Source organism: Triturus cristatus, chromosome 1_2 (genome assembly GCF_964204655.1).
Source record: "Triturus cristatus chromosome 1_2, aTriCri1.1, whole genome shotgun sequence".
In the NCBI taxonomy this organism is placed as follows: Eukaryota; Metazoa; Chordata; class Amphibia; order Caudata; family Salamandridae; genus Triturus; species Triturus cristatus.
This window is the reverse complement of record NC_140580.1, coordinates 886,268,533-886,294,442: the sequence shown is the minus strand read 5'-3', so window position 1 is coordinate 886,294,442 and position 25,910 is coordinate 886,268,533.

Genomic DNA, 25,910 nt, shown 5'->3' with positions numbered 1-25,910 from the left:
ACTCCGCTTTCATGAGATTTCTCTCATTACGCTCTAATGGTCTCCAAATCCAAAATTTTATATATTCAGAAACATGGTCCATCGGCCACCACTCAGAACTTCTTGGGTGTCTTATCAAGGCTGGATTAAATAATGCTTGCCCAAAAGGATCTTTCATTTCTTTCTTATTTGGAGTGATAGTGTTACTCAGTTCTGCAAACTCATCCTTTTCAACATCATAATCAAGGTCCAATACATACTCATCTAATTATTCATCCTCTTTATTTTCTGTCCATGTGGGATTTCCACCTCTTTCATTTGCAGGGTCAACCTGCCTTTCATTTGTGCCGCTTTGGACACCTTTAAAAGCCACTCTTTTCTTTTAAGTATTCATCTTTCTTATCTCTTCACTTGAGATATTCTCTACATTGTTGCCATGTTTTTGTTGTTTATAACTCTATTTTGATTTCCTCATCTTCTGATAAAGTCCAGAATTCTTCGTCATCTATGCCATCTACCTTCCTTTTCCCTTCCTTCACAATTCTTTCTACTGTATCCTGCACTTTCATCCCGATGTCTTGTTCTATTAACCTCCTTATAATTTCTTCCTGTACCTCTTTACTACTAACAACTGTTCCCTCACTCATTTTATTTTCAATTACACCACCAATAAATGTAATTTTTTCTTTTTACTTTAAGTATTCCTAATCCTCTACATTAAAATCTAAACAAGGGTTTCCTTCTCCAACCCTTTAAATATTTATCCAAACACCTTTTTTTGCCTTTTGCTTCAATTTCCTCTTAATGAACACTCCTTAACTCCGATCGGTAAACTGTCAAAGTCAACTGACTTCAGTTTGCCGATCGGAGCCCAGTTGCTAAGCAACCCCTTCAAGGCTTCTTTGTACGTCATGCGTCAATCCAACAAGGTCTATTTCCTTGTGAAATAGACGCGGATGAAACACCAAGCTCACAAACACATAACGCGTTAGCAGAAAACGCTCCACTTCCTTTAGAAACTGACGTGCTTGAACACACGCTGTTTAAGCGCGTCTTAACTACGTCAACAAGCAGACTCGCTGCATCAATCTGCCTGTTTATCACGCTCCCATTGTTTAACGAACAGCAGCGCGATCGTGTTAATCTTGACCTCGTGAAAGGAATTGCACGCTCCTGCATCTTTCAAAATGAATTCAACGGTAACATTACTATTTTCCATTTATCCTTAATTTCTTCTATCAAATATATTTTAAAACTATTCCTTTATTAAAAATATTATCTTTTAAAAAAATCACTATACAAATCTTTAATTAAATTCTAAATTACACAAAAAATACACCCGAAAAATGGGTTTTAACAACAAAAATCTAATTAATAAAACACATACAATTCAATACAATCTAAACAAAGTACTTTACAACCTTAAATAAATTTAATTAACCTTAACTATTCTTCAAATTAACGTAACCAATCAACATTGTATACTTATCTGCTCAGAAGCAGCAAACAAAAGAGGAAGAACATAGAATGTTGAAGGTTTATGTTCTGTTTGAATGTTCTCTTGTTTTATGACTTCACTTTGTGATGTTTGTAGCTTTTAAAGTGCTGCTCAGAAGTTAGTGAATAAAAGGGAATGCATAATGCTAGCCTCCTGTCTTGCCATTAAATACTGTGATCTCCACATAAATCTGTTGGAGTTGCTGGCATTCACCGGGCGTTGAAGGCCTTCATACCATCCATCAAAGGGAGGCAGTACAGGTCCTCATGGACAACACCATTGCCATGTGTAACTGCAACAAGGACGCAATGAGGTCCTGGATCTTGTGCCAAGAGGCTAGAGACCTCTGGAGTTCAAAGCTTCCACCTGGTCATAAAACACTTGGTGGGACATGGGATATTTAAACACCAGGGTGGATGAGCTCATCCGGTGGCACCGGGCAGATCACGAATAGAAATCACACCCAGAGATAGCACAGGGCATCTTCCAACAGTGGGGAGAACCCTGACTAGATTTTTTCACCACCATCAAGAATGCACAATGTCAAAACGTTTGCACGCTGGAGTTACCAAGAAGGCTCTCTGGAAATATGCAGCACGGATTCCAGTACACCTCTCCTGCCCTGAGTGTTGAAGAAGATCAGAAATGAAAGGACCCAAGTCATCCTAGTGGCTCCGTATTTGGCCAGGAAAGTGGGGTGCCTGGAACTTCTGGGCATGAGCATCTGTCCACCAGTCAGGCTTCCACTTCATGAGGATCTTCTGTCGCAGCAGCAGGACATGGTTCTGCACCAGGCCTGATCAACCTACAGCCCCACAAGTGGTGATTGAGTTGTGGCAGCTAACTGCATCCAACCTACCTCCCGAAGTTGTGGATTTTATCCTTGTTCTGCAGCACCCACCCACAAAGTCAATTTACACTACGTGCTGGACCACATTTGTGGTCTGGTGTGGAACCCATAACATAGATGCATTTTAGGCAAACCTGTTGAATGGCATATTGTTTTTTGTCTTTGGTCCAACAAGACATTGCAGTGGGCTCCATTAAAGCTTGTTTGTGGCCCCTTTCAGCCATTTGCTTTTGCCACACAAGCTGTCTTTGTTTCAATGACCTGCTGTAATGAGAATTCTAAAACGTTTATCGCATAGGTTTACCCCTAAACCCTTTGTGATGTCACAGTGGGATCTCAATTTGGACCTGACATTCCTCATGTGTACTTCCTTCAAACGAATGCACAGCTGCTTATTGCATCATCTGATTCTGAAGACTGTGTTCCTTGTCACAATTACTTCAGCTCATGGCGTGAATGAGCTTCAGGCTCTCTCGGTGCACTAGCCCTACACTACCAGACAAACTGGTGTTGAGCACCAGGGCGGCCTTTTTGCCTAAAGTCGCAACTCCTTTTTAACGCTGGGCAATCCATCACCCAACCTATCAAGCCTGCTCCTTCTCAGGGTATTAGGTAAATATTATAGCTGAGGCTCTCCTATGGCGGTTCAAAGTGAAATTATTGTATTGTAATTGCATTTATATAGCGCATTTTCTCTTAAGAGATGGTCCAGTTCCTGTAATTTTTGTGGCTTCAACTTACTTGCAGTGTGTTATGGAAACCGGTATAAAACCTATGGGTGATCCCAGAAAGATATACATTTTTAAAAGGGAGACGTTTTTTATTCAGTAAGGGCTCCTTTGTGTAGATCCCAAAAGCTGCTCTTATCCACAATGCCCTGTAAACCTCAAATTTTGCCTAAAATCACCCATTTTCCTCACATTCCCATGACAGAATCCACAAAATTCATAAACTTGCCCCGATATAACTGCTACCACACATGTGTGACTGGGCGTAGTCTCCCCAAAAGGAACGGGTGAAACTTAGGACAGAGGAAGTTGCTCAGGAAGGCCTCAATAAGTCTCTTTGCTCTTCTTCTCTGTACCAATGGAACCACAATCCGCTCGCCAGGTGAGAGAGCACACTGTGGTTGGAGGTACGGCCTGCCCTGGATTGACCGCTCTTATTCAGCTTCCATCTCAATCTCAGTACAAGGGTCTCCAGTTCAGGAGGGCAGTAGAGGCAAAGTGTGTTTTTTTAATCAACTAATCAGTGTGCTCTTTTCCTCTTTGCACAACGACGCACCATTCAATAGGTACGGCATGTGCAAACAGGCACAGTGCACTGTATTACAAAGAATACACTGCCATCAGGGCAGCCACGAACTTGTACTGCCCTGGGGCAGTGCATTCAAGTGAAATAAGGAGCAGCTTCTTCAAACCTTATTTACAAGCCTCTTGCGCCCCCAGTACGGCACTTTTTCTCCTTTTAAAAGTGACGCACCGGTGGCGCAAGGAGATTGTAAATAAGCCCCTCGGTGTTTCACGGTGCAGGCGGCAACCTGCCTGCACTTTTAAGAGGGGAGAGAGATTCCCTTGCAGGCGGGTCCAGTGAAGGACTGCACCCGTCTGCACATGCAAAGGATTGTCTGGGGGGAGGTCCATGAGACCCTTTTTCTCCCCTCCAGAGGGCTGCCTTGAGGAGGCACACTGAAAGTACGCTATCTTTTTATGGAGCACTTTCAGTGCACCTCCTAAAGGCATGTTTGCCTCTGCGCCTGTGTTCATAACATAGTGCGGGTGCAGAGGCAAAGAGATTCCCTCATTTGCAAGGGGCCATGCCCCCATGAAAATTAAGAAAAGTCCTCTTGAGATAACATTGACGCACATGTAGCATCAGCACTAGAAGTATTACAGAAGTCTGCATCCTCTTCTATAATACCAAAGTGCCCAGGGCACACAAAGCAGGCGCACATTCCCTTTGCACCCCTGATGGGCTCTCTATAAGATGGCTTCAGAATTTGAGAGTTGCCTTGCGTTACCACATATTCGGTGTCTTATTATCCTCTTTCTAGGGGTCTATTCTATGCATGAAGAATGTATGGGGAACTACGTGCCCATGGTCTTTATGATTTTACAAAAACGGGTCACATACTTGATTTTTTTTTAAAACATCTTTTCTTGAATTGTTAATGTCAACCTTAAGTGGTCTCTGGCTGAAATCGATGCTCAAGTCCTTTGTGTCAAGGGAGAGAGAGAAAGCTAAAGACGAAATAACCCTTCTCTCCAAGGTGCCTGATACCTGAAAGAAATGTAAATGTGTGACTGGTTAATCCACAAATTCAAAGGGTGCTTGGGAGCCAGTAAAGGATTTAATTGATGGATGCATGTCAGGATCCATGGTGACAAAGATTAAATCTTTTTGAGGCTTAAGGTTACCAGCTGAGTTTTAGACTGCGTCCTTTTACCGGGCACTTATAAAAAATTGTTTGCACAGGTACAGTCTGTGTGTAACTAAAATATATAATTATAGCCCCCGGAAGTGGTCAAGAGTGTGGGCCAAGTGGAACGTATACAGGAGAGATACTTGTGTTGTGCCGACAGTCCTGCCTGATGACGAATCTCTGTTCCCTTAATGACGCCTACAGATGCACGGTCTCTTTCCTGTAACTGCTTTGTTTCCCTAATGAAATGCCATATGTATTATAGCCTTATAGCCCGCCGTTGAGGGCTATACCGGCTGTTAAAGGCCCGCTGCAGCGTTAAAGGCCTGAGCTGAAGGCGAGGGACTTTAACAAAGTAGAGGGACTTTAAAAGCCAGTATAGCCCTGCTACGAAGGGCTATAAGACTATTAGAACATTCTGCCACTAGAGGGCAGAATGTTCTAACAAAACAAAGCCTTCAGGGAGCGCGAGGGGATTGAAATCCCCTCAGGCTCCCTGAAGTCTTTGTTCACAGCCAGAGCTGTGAACAAAGACACATTGGAATGTTGGAGCTCCGGGCTTATACCAGCCATTATAAGCCCGGAGCACTCCATTGTTTTCAAGGAGCTTCCAACATTCCAGTGTTAAAATATAGCCTTATAGCCCGCCGTAGCGGGCTATACCGGCTATTAAAGGCCCGCTGCAGCGTTAAAGGCCCGAGCCGAAGGCGAGGGAATTTAACAAAAGCAGCCGGACTTTAATAGCGGTATAGCCCTGCTACGAAGGGCTAATAGAACATTCTGCCACTAGAGGGCAGAATGTTCTAACAAATTAAACAAAGGCTTCTCGAAGCTCGAGGGGATTTAAATCCCCTCGAACTTCGAGAGGCTTTTGTAAAACATTGGAATATGGCTCTGCGGGCCTTTACCGGCCCGTAGAAGCATGGAGCACTCCATTGTCTACAATGGAGTGCTCCACATTCCAATGTTCTAATATGCCTTAATCTCTTTTGCTCGTGATTGCCGATTGTTTGTGGGTTTTTTGTCATAAATTCAATAAAAAGATATATTAAAAAAATATATATACAATTATAAAGCACTTATGTTAGACACGAAGGCCAAGATTTACTAACACAATGCGCTGGGTTTGTGTCACAAAAGTTACGAAAGCTGGTACAAAGTGTGGCATTAGAATTTAATTCCAATGCACAACTTTGCTTCTAGCTGGAATATTTTGGGTGGATCATGGATGTTCCCATGCAAGCAACCAAGGCCTTTGATACAAATCCTGGTCTACTAACTTTGGTAGACATGGGTTTGTGTAAATAAATGCATCTCCTTCCGGCAGATGTAATATTACAGAAACATTTTTTCAATTTTCTACTTTGTATGTGTGCTGTACTGTGCAGCACACAGACAAACTTGGAAAACTATTAAAATATGTCTTCGCATAGGTTTTTGTACTGGAGGGTACTCTTACAGTACAGTTCCAGTACAAAACAATCCTGTGCACTACGCACTATGGTACAAGGGTGTGTGTATGGTGCAAGGTAGCCAAACGTCCACCAGGGCAAGAACGAGAGAGAGAAACAACGCCATGTCTCAGAAGATGTTCATCCCAGCCAAACGTCCACCAGGGCAAGAACGAGAGAGAGGAACAACGCCATGTCTCAGAAGATGTTCATCCCAGCCAAACGTCCACCAGGGCAAGAACGAGAGAGAGAAACAACGCCATGTCTCAGAAGATGTTCATCCCAGCCAAACGTCCACCAGGGCAAGAACGAGAGAGAGAAACAACGCCATGTCTCAGAAGATGTTCATCCCAGCCAAACGTCCACCAGGGCAAGAACGAGAGAGAGAAACAACGCCATGTCTCAGAAGATGTTCATCCCAGCCAAACGTCCACCAGGGCAAGAACGAGAGAGAGAAACAACGCCATGTCTCAGAAGATGTTCATCCCTTTCCCTTTGATGCAATGCAGCGCAGCATCTTTGGTTGCTGCGCTGCCTTGAGTCAAATCTTAGTAATTCTGGCCCAAGCCTATATCTTTTTGCAGCATTTTAGCTCATGTGGGTGTAATACAGTTTAAAAATAAAGACTTGCATATTCAACGTGCTTTCTGTCACAGCCTGGAAACTTGTAGCGCCATCAATGTACAAATCACTATTCACCACTGCGCCAACCAGGATTTGATTCGGTGACTCTGGACACAGACAGACAGACAGACAGACAGACAGAGACAGACAGACAGACAGACAGACAGACACACACACACACACACACACCCTACCTGCAGTGATCACATCAACTAGATGAGATTTAATAACAAAATAGTGTATTTCCCACCAAATACTTTAACTTGCATTTCTCTTTTAATTTAAGGCGTGTGCATTATTGTATATGCTGTTAACTGAAGGTAAAAGACCAACAAAATAGCACCAGAATATTTTGTTCTTTTTGGCTCCACCCTGACCCTTAATGACCTTGCCACCATCGCACTGAAGACCACAGTCCTCCAGGGCTGGCTTCATGGCAGTGCGACCGGTGCGACCGCACAAGGCGCTGACCTGTGGAGGGGACGCTGATCTGTGTGGGGGGGGAGGTGGAGGGGGGGGGGGGGGGAGGACGCAGTAACTTTTTATTGAAGATATGAGGGGTTTTTTTGCACGGTGGTAGTGAGAGAATCCAAGGAGGCGGTCATTGGGTGTGGGGGCTCCAAAAATGATTGTCGCATTGGGCGCCACCGGTGCTAAAGCCGGCCCTGCTGTTCTCCTAGTATTTTGAGTACTTCACACGCAGCCTAATTCACTTCTATTTACCGCCCCTTGCTGGTCATTCTCGGTTCAGGGCGTACATTACAAATGAGCCCAGGGTCTATCTCGGGAATGTCAACGTCAGTTTATTTTATTTCAGTTTATTTTCATATATAGTGCCCAGGTAAATCTTCACAAATATTTAGAACGACTTAGAGCAATTTTAAAATACATATATCTTATCAAATTTAAAAATCACATTTGTAAAAAAAATTTAAAAAAATACATTCTGTTACATTGGTATAACATTAGGTGACTGGGTGCCTTTTCTATGTTCGCGGTCGGAAACATTCTACGCAGGTAACCACGTCTTACAGACTGACACATGAATAGCCATCTTCCAAGTGTTGTATTCCATCGTCACTTACGTTACACATTCACGATTCGTATGATAGTTTTTAACGTGTTCAGTAAGGGAACACCACCAGGGTGACAATATCTTTAGAAAAAAACATGACAGACCAACGGTTCCTTTGTTAAATGCTGATAAAAATGTAAACAAACTTCTGTTACAGAACCACAATATGGTAAGAAGTGAAGGGTCATTTTGTCATAAATCCAATGACACGCCAAATGGATGTAATCTCACTGCATTTCCTATTTATAAAAAAAAAAAGGTTAATGCCAGCATCTCAAAGACGTCGGTGTGGTATGTCGGCCCCTTTCGTGCAGGTGCTCCCCACTGACCAGGTGGCTCTGCTTGCCTTTTGTATATATGACTATAGCTTGCATTTTAAATAATACATTGGTTACCGGCAGCTTCTTGAAGTAGCATAACTCTTCATTTTATGTTACACCACTGTTTATTGTAATATGTGGTATAGCTGGGTTTGTTTTTTGTGCATCATTAACAATGTGCCATATGCATTTAAACCCACAATTTGATATGTACAGACTGAGATAATGTTTGCTTTTGAAAATAATTTACTATGATGTGTAGAAGAATGTTTTCTACATATTTGTTTGTTTTGTTTTTAGAGTAAAAAGCATTCTTAACCTAGAGATGGGTGTCTTTACTCTCACTCATCTTGTGCCTCCCCACAATCACTCCTCCTCTTCCCAAGCTGTAATTAATTTGGTTATTTTCCACTGCTGCTGTTCTGCTCGCAATAAACCTTCCCTAGTCAGCTGTAACTTCTAACATGTTGCAATGTCTTCCGCTTGTGCACTGAGATCTATTTATAAATAATTCCACATTTGTAAAGCGCTAATTTCTCACCCTTGTGGGGATCTAGGCGCTGGGGGCCGTCGGGGAGATTAAGTGAAGCTATTACCCAGGGTCACATGATGCTGAGCTGAGCTGCCACCGGTGCCGGGGAAAGAACTGTGAGCCCCACGCTCCGGAGTCAACCACTCTGGCCGCTGCGCCACACCTCTCCCTATGTGCACATAAAACATTGTGGTTAATGTAACTTGTTCTGTTCGAGCATCTGCTGGGGATATTAGCATAGAGGGAGATACGTCATTATTCTTGTAGTGGGTTAGTGCTTAGGCGTTAAGCAGTGCTTTAAGTGGGAAAAAAAAACTGGGGGTGCTCTAAAAGGGGCGTGGTTAATGTCTTGAAGGGGCGTGGCCTATCCGAGTAGGGGCGTGGTCTAAATCAAAATAACTAGCACTGTGTGCTTAAGAAAATCATGAAGTAGTATAAGTAACAAGGGAACCCGGTAGAGGTAGCTAAGGACCACGGGTACAAACTTATTTTGTTAACAAAAGTCCCTAGCTTAATTTTAGTTAGGAAGTAATGATTCAACATAGACTTCAATGAGACCTATGTGAGTTCCTCCTGTGTCCAGCCGGACAGAGGAGCATTTAATCTTAAATGGTCAAAGAAATGTAAGTAAAAATTTAGAAGGCTGATGAAACAGGGGCACAGTCCTGTACCAAGTTTTCAACAGAGAGAGGAAAAGAAAAGCCAAGAAGTGAGAGGCAATTACAAATTGGTAACAGGCAAACAAATTTTGGAGCGATCATGGGGGCTTACAATACAATGAGCGACTTCAAGTAAGCTCTAGCCAATAGTATCCACGGTACATTTAAACAATTGCCATAATGTGGAACTATTATAACAAGTCGACGTAACGTTTCGATCCCTTGCTCCTAGTATACAGGGATCATCATCAGGACTAAAGGATTTGTCAACAAAGTAATGCCTGGTAGAATTATAACGCCTATAAACATTGAATAAAAGGAAGGAGAGAATAAAAATATACAAAAAAGTCAGCATTTGCGTACTCAGAACGACAACATGTCAATTGTCATTTGTGTGCTCAGGAGTGGAGCAGCATGCGACAATTGGTGATGGGAATAAACAAGTGATGAAGACACTTTGTGAAATGATTTGTTCGGCGACGCATTTGTGCTGGAGGTTGATGCTAGACAAGGTGCCTGGTGATGAGTAAGGCCTGTGACTTAGTTAATAAGAAAATGGTGCATGAGAAGAAACGGTAGTTAGTGCGCCTAACTTTCATGCGGTGCAAAGCGACGGTTACAAGCGGTAGTGATATCTGCGCATAGCAACAGAGTGGACGGAGAGGATAATTACCTAGGGAAGGGGCTTGTGTGGAATAGAAGAGGTTTATAGTATCTTCAAGGAGGTGAGATCCTTCTGGCTCACGGACAAAAAAGACTTTTCCTTCTACAATGTTCCTGAATAACAAAATTTGTGTTACTTAACCCCTTCAGTGCCCATGACGAGCTGGACTCGTCATGGGCCGCGGTGGCGCTGTGCCCATGACGAGTCCAGCTCGTCATAGACCCCGCCCGCTAATGCAACGGCCGGCACTGGGCGGGGAAAGGGGCGGGCACTGAAGGGGTTAAAAGTCCAGATATACATTTTACATGTAAATTGTCCGTAATAATTTGATTGTATTGCATTTTAACTTGTTGTCACGACCTGTTTCACTCACGAATCACCGGGATTGTTGTAACTTTACATGTAAAGAATATTTATATTACTTAGAAATCTATTGCAGGATTCCCCAAAACCCTCGAAGATATTCAGTGTGTTTGTTCCCTGATAGTATAGAAAGGCTGTATTATTTTGTTTTTTAGAGTTTTATATAGCGCGAACTTGAACCGAATAGGTTATCAGATCGCTTTACATAGCACCGGTTACGTTACATAAGGACACACATTCATTTTTGTTACGCACGGGGAGATGAAGTGATTTGCCCAGAATCACAGGATGTTTTAGCGAAATTACCGAGACTCGAACCCAGTTCCCCAGGTCCGAGGTCGAGCGCCCTAGCCGTTAGGCCAACACCTCTCCCCTTAAATCCTCCATCTGCATATCTCACATCATCCAACTATTCCCATAGGAATATATGAGACTGTCACTCCGTGTGGCCTACAAAGAGGCCACGGATTGGATGTGCATGCAGTCTGCACGCCTCTATGACCTACTGACCTCGCTTTTCGCCAGATCTCTTAAAGGCCTGATTTGTGCTCGAATGCTCTGTGAAGTGCTGCTGTACAGTCGCAGAGGCTGATATTTTTAACCATAGCAAATATCTGACAAAGTTCACATGGAAAGCAAAGGACTTCAGGATCAATAAGGCTAGGGAACCACCATAGCCGAAAAGTGTATTTGAATATAATAAACAGGAATCCACAATATTGTTATAAATAAAAGACATGACAAAATCTATACTGCGTTTGCTGCATTCAGAATATAATCAATTAAAGAGCATGCATATAAATATTTTCTAATAATCCAGGGAGTAGTAGTATGAGAGCTCAGTGGGTAGAACAGTGCTAAGGGGAGCAGGAGGCCTCCAGATAAACTGCAAGCAAACCATGAAACTGGGGCGCCACACACCCCTCCTAGTTTTCATGAATTTGACACATTGCTAGACTATGCCACAGGTGTCTAGTTGACCTTTATGGACGTGTCCCACTTGGCTGAGCCAAGTATCAATAAGTATTGCACGCTTACACTATTTCTAACACTATCACCAGTAGATGGCATAGACTAGAATGTGCATCAGGTTGCTGAATTCCAGAAGGTGAACAACTTTAGAGTACACTTCGGAGGTAGCATGCAATAATTCTATAACTTAACCCATATATACCTTGCCTGGCTCCCCTGGCAAGAAAAGTCTGTGCTAAAGCCACTGGAAAGACCAAAATACCCTTGAAGATGCCCTCTCCGTGCCTCAAAGGCTGGATGGTAAGGTGGGGGGGGCTCATAGTGGTGGGGTTAGAGACATAAATTGTTAATTCTACAGGATCTGCTCGCAGCTAAATGGAAACGCTTGACAAAGGAGTCAAAGGGATTGGTGGTCAGGTTTCATCTTTGCTTCTTCCATCCTTCCTCCCTACAACTGATAACTCTCTTTGGGCTATCCATTAATCAATTTTCATTTTCCATACTAAGGATTTTAAATTAAAATAATTTGCCTACAGAGGTTGTGTATTTGCAGCCTCTAGATTTTCAGCTGAGTGATGTGGTGTAATGGTAGCAAAATCCTTCTACGAAAACCTATAACAAAAATAACCCGTAAGTATTCCTCGGAGGGTGATTTCAGACCCTAATCTGAATACCCAGCTCTCCAATAGATCAAAGAAACTAAGCAATGTCACGTAAACGTAGAGACGGTAAATGACTCGAAGTAAAAATCTGAGTCGTTCCTGACACTACAATCTCAAGCTGGAATGAGAAAATCATCAACTTTCAATAAAATCTAAAAACCACGCTGCAGAAGACACCCCCACCTAAATCTTTAGTCTACATTACTCCACGCAATCCAAGCACTAAATGAGCAGAAGAAATCTACGAAATTACTGAATTTAAAGTGACCTAAATGTAGAACCTGCATGAGACCTACTGGAAGATCGCCAGTTAAGACCTTCGTGATCAGGTGGGCAACTAGAGCCAAATTTCGGGGCGGGGCTGAAAAAGATTTCGGGGGGGGGGCTAAGTCTTCCAGCCATAGGCGGAGTGGCTGTAAGAAGGGGTGAAAACACAACAAAAGCCTCATTAACGAGTAAATGGTCTTTAAAGACCTGTGAAGTACTCGGGTGCGGCTTCAATGAGACGGACGCCAGCCCGCGAGGCTGTCTCAGCCGGGCTGACAAACATGACGGGGGGGGGGGGGGGCTGAAGCCCGGTGAGCCCAATGGGTGTTGCGCGCCTGCTCGTGATTATTGGTCAATTTACAATTGTTAATCTCTTCACTGGTTGCTCCAAAAGCCGGAACAGTAAGGCGCTGCCGGAAGCATGCCCAGATTCTCGAGCTGAGCTATTCTGCATAGTCCCGAGGGAACACACAAAGCTGGTGAACTGATCGCAGTTTGTGATCGCTGGTTATAAAATCCAGTCCTATGCGTTGGGCAGAGTCTGAGCACCGGCAGTTTATTTTTGGGCCCTCAAAACGGGTCCGAAAAAAAAAAAAAATAAAGAACGGACTACCTTTAGTAGCCACGAAAATAGAGCCCGATAGAGACCCGTTTCGAGGGCCCCAAAAAAAAACTGCCGGTGCTCAGACCCAGACGGACCCGGCCCACTTAAAGCCCTGGCGTTAAGGTAATTACATATTTTGTATGTTGCTGAAGAAATTATACATTCGTTCACACCACAATGAATCTGCTGACATTTTGATTCATTATGCAAGAATAAGGTTTTTAAAAAAAACTTGATTCTGGGGATGACCCAGATTTTTTTTTAGAAGACTTTCCTATTGTACTAGGGACGCTCTTCTATTCTTTCCTTATTGTTCTGCCAATTGAGATTTAGACTATGTTCTGGTTTTTACATACTCTGTACATCCCTGCATCTTTGAGCGCCTTCATTGCATTGACCCTGTAATGCCTTTATTTTTTGGTTCTGCAATAACACTCCTTAACTGTTCACTGAGCTGTAACTCAGTTATTGATTGGGCCCATTTAATTTCACCAAATTAATTATCGAACTTTATTTTTCTGAATGTTCATGTTTTGGGGAGGTGCTTTAACACAAGGGCACATTGCCTCATGACATTGAGGATTATATGGGAAATCGGATTTAGATAACTTTTCAGGTGTCTTAATTTTGGGGTACCCTTTTGCTGCCAAACCTGTGAGATGAATGAGGAAAGGGCTATGAGAGAAAACATTACTGAAAAAATAGCTAAATGAAGTGTGCCACCCTTGCTACAACAAGAGAGTGAGAGAGAGTTAGAGAGAGAGAGTGAGAGTGGGAGAGAGAGTGGGAGAGAGAGTGAGAGTGAGAGTGGGAGAGAGAGTGGGAGAGAGAGTGGGAGAGAGAGTGGGAGAGAGAGTGGGAGAGAGAGAGAGAGAGAGAGAGAGAGAGAGAGAGAGAGAGAGAGAGAGAGAGAGAGAACACCGTACCCTATACCCAGTCCTGCATCTCTTGCAATCATCAGTGGGCATTCTAAAATGTTGGCTCGTTGGATGAGGCCAGCTTGGGTATTGAGGCCCATTGTGACATCACCCACCGGACGGCCCCTTTAAATATGGTCATGCTTCAGGTACAGCAGGATACATTTCACCAACCTTTCCATTCAGGTCTGCTCTCTTCTATCAAACCAACATGAATAACACATTCAGGAGTATGTATGTAATGGAGTACAGCAATCGTGTAATGTTCTGCTTTCTTGTATGATTTGCTTTAAAATCCTTAAAAACGAATCAACTTTAATGACTTTTAAAGTTTTGCGCCCATTGGTGAATAATGCTAAGCCAGTGAAGACGCTTCGCGTGCATGAGAGTGCAGCAAGAGGAGCACGACTGGGCAGACATTTGGCAATTCCAGAGCACCGTGCATTTTTCACATGGTCATCCTCCTACATGCAGGGGCTGAAGTGGCGGGCTTCTCAGATGGATGTGATATCTTCTTAACTGGTTGTCTCATCCAAAAGTTAAAAGCACAACTTTAAATAACTATCTGGCAGCCAGTGGAGCACCAAAGGAAGACAGGGGGAGTATGGATTTGGGCTGAGACCAAAGGAATTGTATACATTGCGATTCAAGAATAAAATAAGGCGGACCATGGGGTTTATTTTGGGATCTTACCTGGAGACAAAGCCAGGTGAAAGCTGACCAAAGTACGGACGTCCTTCAAAGTACTGGTCGTCTCTGATGAAAGATCAGAGTGATACTGTTTCACTTCTGAGAAAAGGAAAGGGCGAGAGGAAATTAAGATTTGACAATAAAGCAGGGCAATGCATCAAAAACTCTGGAATAACTAAAGAATAGTGGAGCGCATTAATTATAAGGAGAAATGATTCTTCCCCAGCTCCACTGGCCTATCATAGGTATCGGCCGGTTGGAAACCTCCCAATTCCTTATGGTCTAAAGTCCAGTCCATCTGTCCGCCATCTCTCCCCACGCATTCCCGTGTGTCCCACATGCGCGCGTCTGGCTGGCTTCTTGGCCTTTTGTCTCTGCAGAAGCTCAAGGATTTCCCTTGCAATGTCGGGGAGCCACGTGCGCAGCTCTCGAGACAATGAATGATGCAAAAATTCCAAGTTCTGTGCCAAATGGAAAAGGGTTGTTTATCCCCCGTGCATTCTCAGGGACAGGACGGCACAGATGTACAGTTCTAGCTGCTAAAGTGCGCAGGCGGACAGGGGATATTGTTCTGATAAACTGGACTTGCGAAAGGCTGGTTGGTCTGTGGTGTGGTTAGCAACTCTATAGGACTTGGAGGATTCTAACCTGTCCAGAAATGCCACCATTTCCACTATTAGCCTCTGAAAAGTGGCAGGCAGAGACCCTCATTTAGTAAAGATGACTCCAAGCAGTCTGAAGAAGTATGAATATGTTTAATCAGGAGGATAAGTCTCACCATGAAGGGGCCCTGGAGCAACTGCTTACAATCAGAATGCAGTGCTCTCATGAACAATGACGAATTCAATCTTGAAGAAGACAAGCCAGTAAATAGTTTGATCTCTGGCCCCTTCTTTATCCACTCATTATCCAAGTTGCATAGTAACATCTAGGAACTCCCCAGGTCGTCGCCAGTTTAGTAAAGATGACTCCAAGCAGTCTGAAGAAGTCTGAAGATGTTTAATCAGGAGGATAAGTTTCACCATGAAGGGGCCCTGGAGCAACTGCTTACAATCAGAATGCAGTGCTCTCATGACCTCATCACATATTCTAATGTCTGGACATTCTGAGCCAATGCTCATATTACCACACCTCACTGCTTTGAACTGAAAAACCTCCCTCAACCCCTTACCCTGCCTGGTGCATCTCAGACTCTAGTAACGTAACAATTATTAGAACTTGTCGGAATAGAACAAAAATGCCCGCTCAGGCCTCTTGTCTAGTCAAAGGCGTCATAGGGTGCATGACTGTGCATCTGAATATTTTTTCATTACCTGCAGCTTCTCTTCTTGCTGAGATAAACCCCCAAAATCAGTCTCTTTCATATTCCCCAAGTCCGTTTCTTGTGCCCATTACTTTCTAAGTCAGTCAACATAACCAAGGGGGATATTCTCAAGAACGTGTGATAACTACCGCAAAAGTAGCTTAACGCAACCCTTCACATCGCAGGAAAATAACTCTGTGTTAACCTGGTATTCACAAGCCGGTGGTACCATGCGATAGGATCACGAGAACACGTCAAATGTCAGCGATAAAGTTAACGCGACCCTGCAAAAATGCGATGACGCCACTCGCGATACAAAAGTCGGCGAAAACAGCGACAGGCCTGCAATTCCCACGCGTCATGCGGGAAAATGCACCATAAAAGCAACAGAAAAAACCACACCAAAACCAAAAGAATCTGCGTAGCACCATGGATGCCCCTGGACCGAGTGCAGAGGGCAACGTGACCCCCACATGCCCCACAGACCACCAGCAAGGAACAATGGTGTCGGGGAAGGCCAAGGAGAAGAAGGAGAGGAAGATGGGGTGCAGTTCGCAGGTAAACAAGATTAGCGCCACGGAGGTGACAGAACACTACCATCAACTGAACGTCATTATGACAAACGTGAATGCAGTCTGAGTGCCGAGGAGGTCTACGGAGGAGGACAAGAGGCGCTGGCATGAAGTGAAAAGCCAAACCAAGCACAAACCCGCTGCCAACAGGAAGGCAGCAACGGCAACTGGAGGTGGGAGTCCTGCGCCACAGGAGGATCAGGAGCAAATGGAGGCCACAGTCATCAGGGTGGAGACGGTGCAAGGAGTTGGGAGTACAGACACAGTTCGACAGGACTGGACACAACATCAACAGAGTGAGTAACGACCAGGGACTGGGGGTCGGGGGGGTGACGGGCACAATGGCACACATGCACAACGACGTGTAGCACACTGCACACCCACAATGACCCTGCATCATGTCCTTCATCCCTGTGGCACACCGCAGCACACACACACACAGCAATCACAGCACATCTCACGACAATGTGGTACAAAGGGCAACACCAACACTACAGAACAGAGGACACAACTGGGTCCAACCATGCGCAGAAACAGGCCAATCACATCTAACATAGCAGGTAACTGTGAGATGGAAATGTATGTGTACAAACTCACATCCGTCATGTAGTCCACATGTCCACTGTCCCTCCTCAAAGTGCGGCACCTCCCAAACAGTCACAATGCACATTGTCATACAGTCTGCATGTAAACGAGAACAATGCGGCAACATGAATGTCAACACAATGTCAACATGAATCTCCCCTTCACATTGCAGAGGGACAAACAACACCTCCAGCAGAGCAGACCAGGCAACTCATCAGTGATGCTGGAGAGGACCACCACACCTCCGACACCGACGCCCTACAACAGCTCATGGACATCTTAGGCAACTCACCCCCAGGAGCAGGGCAGTCAAGCTACATAGAGGAGACCCCAGCCCCTGCACAGTATACACAGCAGGAAGCACCCGCCACCACGGCTGGCTCCACCAAGGCACACATCGCATTCTAATGGCAGGTGTCAGAATGCCAAAAGGAGGTGGCCGAACAGGTGTGGGTGGGGTAAGAGCTCATGGAAGACGAACTAGATCACATACGTGGGTGTCTGTCCCATCAGAGACCACCTACACCCCACAAAGGAGACCCACACTGCGACAGAGGCACATGCATTTGCACATGTCCTGTAATGAACCACCCCCAGAGCCCCAGAATTTTCATTCACACACCCACGCCGGATCTACGTACGACAGCCCAGTCCACTCCCCTTACGTATAGAGTGGGTGACGACAAAGCTACACATCCATGGTCCTACCCGCTGCCAGCGGGGACATGGTTGCGGCCACTGTACACAGCACAATGTAATGTTGTAGGGCCCGGGGCCCTGATGCATATATTTTGACCACACGGACACACACAGATAGTTTGTGGGACTGGCTACAGGCACGTGTGCCTGTCCCCTTTATTGGCAGGGTCCCATGTACAGTGACGCCTGTGCTGGATGTGTGTGGGGTGAATGTAAGCCAGCCCGCAATGAGTGGTTGGTGCTGGCAACAACTACAACAGTGAACACCATCAAAACGGAAACAGAAAACACTAGCATTACAGAGACAACTGCGGAGCATCATGGTGGTAGCCGAAGCAAGGTCAGAGGTCATCCAATGAGCAAACAGAAGTGTCCATGAGCCGTGGTGCACTGAGTCAGTGGCATCTGTAGTGCTGATCAGGGTATCAGGCAGATGATGGCATCCACGACAGGTGTGAGCAAACCCTGATATTCTGGCAGTAAGACATTTTCGAATCTGGCAGTTGGCATTTGGAGGTGGTCCTGGCAGGGGTGGCGTGTGCCTCCTGCGTTGATGCGACATCTGGGCCGGTCAGGACACGATTTGACGTGTGATCCCTGTTGGACCGCAGTTGAGGCCAGAGGCAGCAGACAGCGCAGGGTCACAGACACATTGCGTCGATGAGCCAAGGCCATCGTCCCAGAGGCCATCCAATATCCCAGCAGACAGGGTCCCTGACTTGAGCTGCACAGAGTTAGTGGCCCCGGAGGCACTGCGGCCGGTACAGGCACACCGCCACGTGACGGTGACTTGCGGTGCAGTGAGATAGGGCCATGCGAGCTGAGCGGGTCCGCATCGATGTCCAAGGTGAATTAGGCGGAGGTGTGCGGGGGACAGTGGAAGGTGTCCTCCAGGGCATGATGCAGAGGGCAGAAGCCAGCCGGAAGTGGCAAATGGAGGAGTGGAATGCTACTGCCTTGTTTTTGCCACCAAGTCATTATCACTGACAAGAGGATGACGATACCCCCCAGTCATCCCCTCAGTCGCCACCAAAGTTCAACCAGAAAGTGTCAATGGATGTCGGGGAACAGACTTAGTGGCACCGGAGCTGAAGGGGTATGCAGTCTACGATGAGGCCAGTACAATCAGATAAAGACTGCCATAAATAAATCAAGACTGAGTTCGCAACTCAACTAAGAACATCACTGCCCCATTGACCAGACCACAAGCGAGCTGTTACACAGAACAATTGAAACTCACCAAGCACCATTGCAAGTAACTCTAATGCAGATGGAGACACACCCATGATGAAAAGATCAAAAACACCTACAAATCGGTTCTACCAGCAGCAACTACCAGCACTGACTGATTGAGCTGAGAACAGCTCAAAAAATGGCAAAGGAATAGTGAAGAATTTCACCGCCCCTCCACCAGCTTCATGGCAGTCACCTCATTGCAGGACCTCTGCACCCACCTCTCCTATTGCTTGAACAAAATGAACAACATCTACAATGACTTTGGCACCCAACTGGGCCCATTTGCCCTTGCTGCCACAAAATGACAAATTGAGCACGCCGGCAACCACAATTAACTGCTAGTCTAAGGTAACCACGATGGAAACTGCATGGACCATTTACTTACAATCCCCATTGGATCCCTGACAAAACTTTATTTTTACCAAACGAGTTGACCACATGTGCGCCACACTCACCCGATGTTTAATGACTCCCTAATCACAGCCACTTTCCCAGATGCCCGGAAATACACCACCATACTACTCCTTCTGAAGAATCCTTCAGCATACCCGAAGACTCTGGCAAACTACAGACTGACCTCCCTGCTTCCCTGTTCACCTAAAGTCCTGGAAATACTAATCAAGAAATGACTGGCCAAACACTTTAAAAATACCCACTTTCTCCATCCCCCTCAATCCAGTTTCTGACCAACTACTCCATTGAGACCGCCTTCATTCCCGCCACCGACATCTGCATGATCATGGATAGCTGAGATACCGCAAGACTCAGCCTGCTTGCCTTCTCAGCCTTACTTGACAAGGTCTCCCACCCCATCCTCATCCAACTCCTCCACGAAGCCAGAATTTGCGGACCTGCTCTCCAATAGATCAGCTCCTTCCTCGCTGGCCGCACCCAGTCAGGCAACCTGACACCATGTACCTCTGCCGCCACCCACAAGAATTCTCACTCTGTCCTACACTGTTTAATGCCTACATGGCCCCACTTGCCAACATCATCCAAACCAAAGGAATCAGCATGATCTTGTATGTTGACGGCAATCAGCTCATCCTCTACGATGACACTCTCAATACCCAGACCAAGTTCACCACCTACATGTCCGAAGTCACCAACTGGATGTATACCAACTGTTTGAATCTTATCTCAGACAAGACAGAGGTGGTACTCTATGGAAAAGTTACTTCATTCTGGATCTCAGCACGGTGGCCAGCTGAACTCGGACCAGTGCCCACTCCGACCAATCAAGCTAGGAACCTAGGAATAGAGGTGGACAACCAACTCTCAATGACCAACCAAATCAACCCGGTCGACTCCTTCTCCAACACCCTTAAGATCCCCAGAAAAATCTCAAATGACTCCTGTTCAACACTCATACAACTGTTACTCGGCTCTTATCATCAGCAAACTGCATTACAGCAACGCACTCCATGTGAGCATCACTGCTCAGCTGACCAAGAGGCTCCAGGTGATCCAAAATGCAGCAGCCAGTCTCATGCTCAAACTCGACCTCTCACACACATCTCAAAGACCTACTTTGGCTACCCGTCCACAAACATGCACCTCTGAAGCTCCTCACGTGTATGTAAAAGGACCCTACACAATCTAGGGGCACCACATAGCTTAATAGTAGCATCACTTTCCACACCCTGACCAATCACCTCCACTCGGCTGGCTGCCTGCTCGCCCACTCCTGCCACATCTGAAGAGCCAGTGCACATGCTTTTTCTTACTGCTCCTAAAACCTGGAATAACCTCCCCCTGAACACCAGAGCCACCTGATCAGTCCTTGAATTTCGCAAGAAACCAAAAACCTGACCTTTCCTGGTTAGAGCAGGCCCAGCCCCTTCCTAATTTCCCGTTATTTAAATTCTACAGATTTTTGCATGCTAACAACTATGTCACTATTTGATGAGCCGTCAGGAAACTGTGCAGACCTATTTTTTTCTACATTGTCTGATGATGCAAAGTTTTAGGGTGATTCAGGGGAGCAATGTGTGCCATGGAGCAAATGGAAAAAGATGTTCAATAACTATGCGAGGGTGTGTAGACCAACGTTAAGTGTGAATAGGAGGCACGCTCTTTTAATGTATTGTTTAGGGGGTAAGGGACAAGAGGTCATGGAGAATCTTCCAGACCTGTGTGATGATGTGCAAAGCGATTTAAATGAACACGAGGTTTGTTTGCTAAGAATAGAAACACAGGCGTGGCCGGCAGCCGATGAAGATAGCCACCACCTCGTAGAGCTCCGGACCTCCGGGGGCATAAACATAAATTCGTTACGTTGTTCCATACTCCCACCCAGCGATAATTACCTGCGGGAGCGTAGGAACTCCTCCCGCATCCACCGAGCTGACTGCCTTAGCTCGTAGTGGTCGTCCCGGCGTCTGGTTGGCGAGATATACGAGTCGCGGCCTTGAGACGTGCCGCGACCGGGGTCTAACGTGAGTGCTGTGCCCGGCGAGGACATCCGGCATCGCAGGCTCAACAGCGCTCAGTGACGCAGCGTGCAACGGGCTGCTTTACCAGTACACCCACCCACCCACCCATCTGCTGAGGCCCCTAGGCTTCCGTCGGCAGGTCCGGCCGAGTGGCGGGACCACCGAGGAGTTGCACGTGGCGGGTCCCAACGCCCTTGTGCACTTATGGCCAGGGAGAAACAGCCAGCACAAACATCCACGCTGAGGTGGGGGCTCCAGATCGGGCATTGGCACACGTAAGAAGGGGCTTCCAGCAGCACCGGCATAATAGATCCCTCGACGCATCTCAGGCCTACCTGCCAGAACACACCAGGGAACACCCTCCACTCACTGGGCCGCCGCCACGATTGACCACCGCGTGGCGGCGCGACCCCTCTGCATACCAGGACTCTATGAGGGTCCGCTTTACACCAGATGACAACAGGGCCCCTGAAATATAACCAGGCCCGCTAAAAAGGATTGTGTGCCAGCACTGGAGCCACGCGTCTGTGGAGGCCCCTACAGCCATCCAATGCGAGGCCGGGGTGGCCCCGTCCTTGCCTATCATGACCCATGAACAGACCCACTCCTGGGCTCCTGCGTGCAAAGACCACAGCTCACCCTGGGGGTACAGCTCTCCATGCTCTGTGCCTGACCCAAGTTAAACCCCGCATTAAAGCCCCATAACAAATCCCAGTGGAACACACTGGCTGGCAGGAAACCAGACAGGCCGCGTGCGCATCGAGGCAGCAAAGGCAGGCGGGGGTGAGTACTGCCTTCAGGTGGCCAGCAACCATGTGCTGTAGCCGCAGAGTGGGGCAGGATGGGGGTCCAGGCCAATGAGTGACCCAACAAAACAAGCTGGAGAAGTATGCTTTTTCCAAAGCGGACAAGGATGCTCACGACTGCACGGAGGCTGAAGCGGCATCAACTAAAGAGACCACACCAGGGAAAGAGATCACGCTACAGGACATTATGACCATCCTCAATAAGGTACACACCTCTCTGGAGCCCCGCATAGATCCCGTCAGGGCCGGACTGGGAACAGACACCGGCCCTGGCACACTGCTCAGCTGGCCCCCCCTGGGATTAGGGAGAGTGCAGCTGAGCAGTTTGCGAGGGCCGGTTTCAGCTGATTTTGTTACAGGGGGCCGATATTGCCAACCCCCGGTAACAAAAACAGCCCCCACCCTAGCGGCCCACCGGGGAAATGCCCGGTGCCTGCTATGGCCAGTCCGGCCCTGGATACTGTGACCACTGAACTCTCACTTATCCGTATTGACTTCAAGAACCTTAGCTCCCGGGTGATGGAGGTAGAATCAACAGCCACCTTGAGTACAGACAGAGCCTCCCTGAAGAAGCAAGTGAAACAGCTTGAAATAGACAACAGAACCATGGCAGCGAAACTTGACGACTACGAAGGTCGCTCCCGCCGTCATAACATGCACATCGTGGGAGTGCCGGAGGGAACGGGGCGCCCTGCCATGGAACTCTTTGTGGAGGACCTGATCAAGAACCACTTGCAGCCCAGGGGACTCTCCAATTACTTTTTGGTTGAGCGGGCCAACCGGGTCCCCGGGAGCAGACCCCGGCCAGGGGCATCCCCGTGATCTATACTAGCACGCATTTTTAATTTCCGTGACCGAGAACTCCTCCTCCAGACGGCGAGAGCAGCCCCCCAGATCTGTTATTAACAAACCGTGATATCTTTCTTCCCAGACTACACTGCGGCTGTGGCCAAACAACGGCGGAATTTCATAGCGGTGAAGCAGGATCTCAGGAACTGTGAACTCAAATACTCTATGCTGTTTACCGCAAAACTTAGAGTGGATGCGGATGGGAAGACATGGTTCTTCAACACACAGGAGGAAGCACAGGACTGGCTGGAGGGGTGCCGCCAGGTCCAACACCATGGTAAGCCCGGACGTAACGCCGCTCGTGACACATCAAGATCACAATCCCTATAACTGATGGCTAGCTCGCCAGAGTCAGGGACTTGGCCTAAAGAGGACTAAAAGGGACAAATCAGACACTGCCTGAATGAGCCTCTAGTGCACAGGAAAACATTTTGCATTCCGGATGGCGGTGACAAATGAAGACGCACGACGCCGAGGTCCCGACACATACAAGAAGGGGGCTGCTAACCCCTTCGTTGACCCGATGAGACAGGAACCCATCAAGAGTCGACTGTTCAGTGGTCCCCTGCGAGAGACTCTGTGCGGATAAGGGGTTCCCAACATCTCAATATATTCATTTAAATAAAGCTGGGAGGGTATCTCAGTTCACAAGAAGGCCTCCGAGGGATTAACACGGGAGCTCTCTCCCCCTACAAAGGTACCGGGTAATAGGAAATAGGCACTCTGCAAAGTTGGGCTGGCAGGAAGTTTTAAAACTGTCTTGCAGGGAGGGGGGGATGAGGGTTTTTTGGGGAAGCTCTGATTAAATGAGTTTGTCACTTCATGCTATCCGCGTGCTACTACCACGCAATTTAGATCGTATAGAGCAGGTTCCACTCATTCCCCATGCCGATGTCCCATGATAACACAACACCTATGACACCCCTCACACAGCACCTACCAATTATATCCTGGAATGTAAATGGTCTTCAAGATAAGCTTAAAAGAGAGCTAGTTATACAATACTTAAAGCGTAAGGCACCAGCAGTGACTCTCTTACAAGAGACCCACTTAACAGGGACAGTCTGCAAAGCCCTAGATAGGTGGGGTTTTAAGCTCGCGGTACACTCTGAGTTTACATCTGGTTCGCGGGGAGTGGGAATCCTCCTTAAGAAACAGTACCCGATTGTCAAACACACATACACAGACGACCAGGGCCGTTTCGCGGCGCTGTTGTGTCAGTGGGATATAGTTAACATAGTGTCCATTTACATTCCGCCCGCGCTCCATTCTTCAGCATTTCAGGCGCTCAGCGAATTCCTACTACGGCTCCCACAGGGCTACTTAATAATAGGAGGTGACTTCAACGCCACTCTAGATGACGCTTTAGATCGCACACCCCCTCGACAACAACACCGTACACACACTGTCCTGACGGACTTCCTAGACACCATCAGCATGGTAGACATTTGGCGCTCCTGCTTTTCGCGCATGCGGGAATATACATATCACTCGGGTGCGCACAATAGCCTCTCCAGAATAGACTACATACTGGTGCCAGCAGCCGAACTTGGAAACTTCTTAACTGTAGCACATTTACCGAGGGGCATTTCTGATCACTCTCCAGTCAGCGCTCTATGCACTTGGTATTCCACAGCGCAGAGTCGCATATTCCCCATATACCCCGGATACCTCAGGGCCCCTGAGATCGGGAAGAGACTGACTGACACTACCAAATACTATTTTAGCGAAAACGCACCTTCCGTCTCTTTTCCGCTGGTCCTCTGGGAGGCGTACAAGACAGTGCTTCATGAGCAGGCGGTCTCACTCATAACCCATCATAAAAGAGTCAAAGTTAGAAACGTGGGGACACTTGAACAGGAGGTGAATGACCTGGACAGCGCCCACAGTCAGGACCCCTTTAACACGAACACTCATTTATTACAACTTAAGAAGCAGGAGTATAAAGATCATTTGTGGGAGGAAATGAAAACGCGACTCTCCAATACCTAACACACCATATATGAAAGTGGTGACAAAGCCGGCAAGCTATTGGCCTGGCTTAACAAGAGGGAAAAGGCAGATAGATGGATCTCAGAACTCCAACTTCCCACGGGTGACACCACTCGGAATACCCAATACATAGTAGACTTACTAGCACATCACTACGAACAGGTATACACTTCCACACTCACAATTACACAAACGGACGCAGAGGAGTTCCTCCGTGATATTAGACTCCCCAGACTAGCGGAGACAGAGTCTCAATTGTTAGAGGCAGAGCTTTCCACTGAAGAAATTACGACGGCAATCAGTAAACTTCTGTCAGGAAAGCAGTGGGGCCGAATGGTATCCCCATAGAGTGGTACAAGCGTAACGCAACAACACTCACACCATATCTGGTAGCTATGTATAAGGCCAGCATGGACAGGGGGGACCTGCCAAGAGACCAAAGAACGGCAACAATAGTGGCCATTCACAAACCCGCGCAGGAATGTTGCTCCTACAGGCCCATATCTCTGACCAATGCTGAGGCCAAAATATTGGCCAAGACCCTGGCCAACAGACTCACGCCGCACCTAGCAACGCTGATACATCAGGATCAATCCGGGTTTATGCCGGGGAGAAATACAGCCTTAAATCTTAGGCGCCTCCACAACATGTTGGGCCGGAAACATACAATTCAGGAAGAAGCCGTTGTGCTGTCATTAGACGCGCGCATAGTCTTTTACACAGTTGAATTGCCCTTTCTCTTCGCTGTTCTTGAAAAATTGGGGTTCGGACCGCAATTCTGCTCCTAGGTTAGGTTACTATACACTGCTCCCCTGGCCCATGTGGTGGCCAATGGGCATAGATCAGGAGAGTTGTCATTGCACCAAGGCACGAGACAGCGCTGC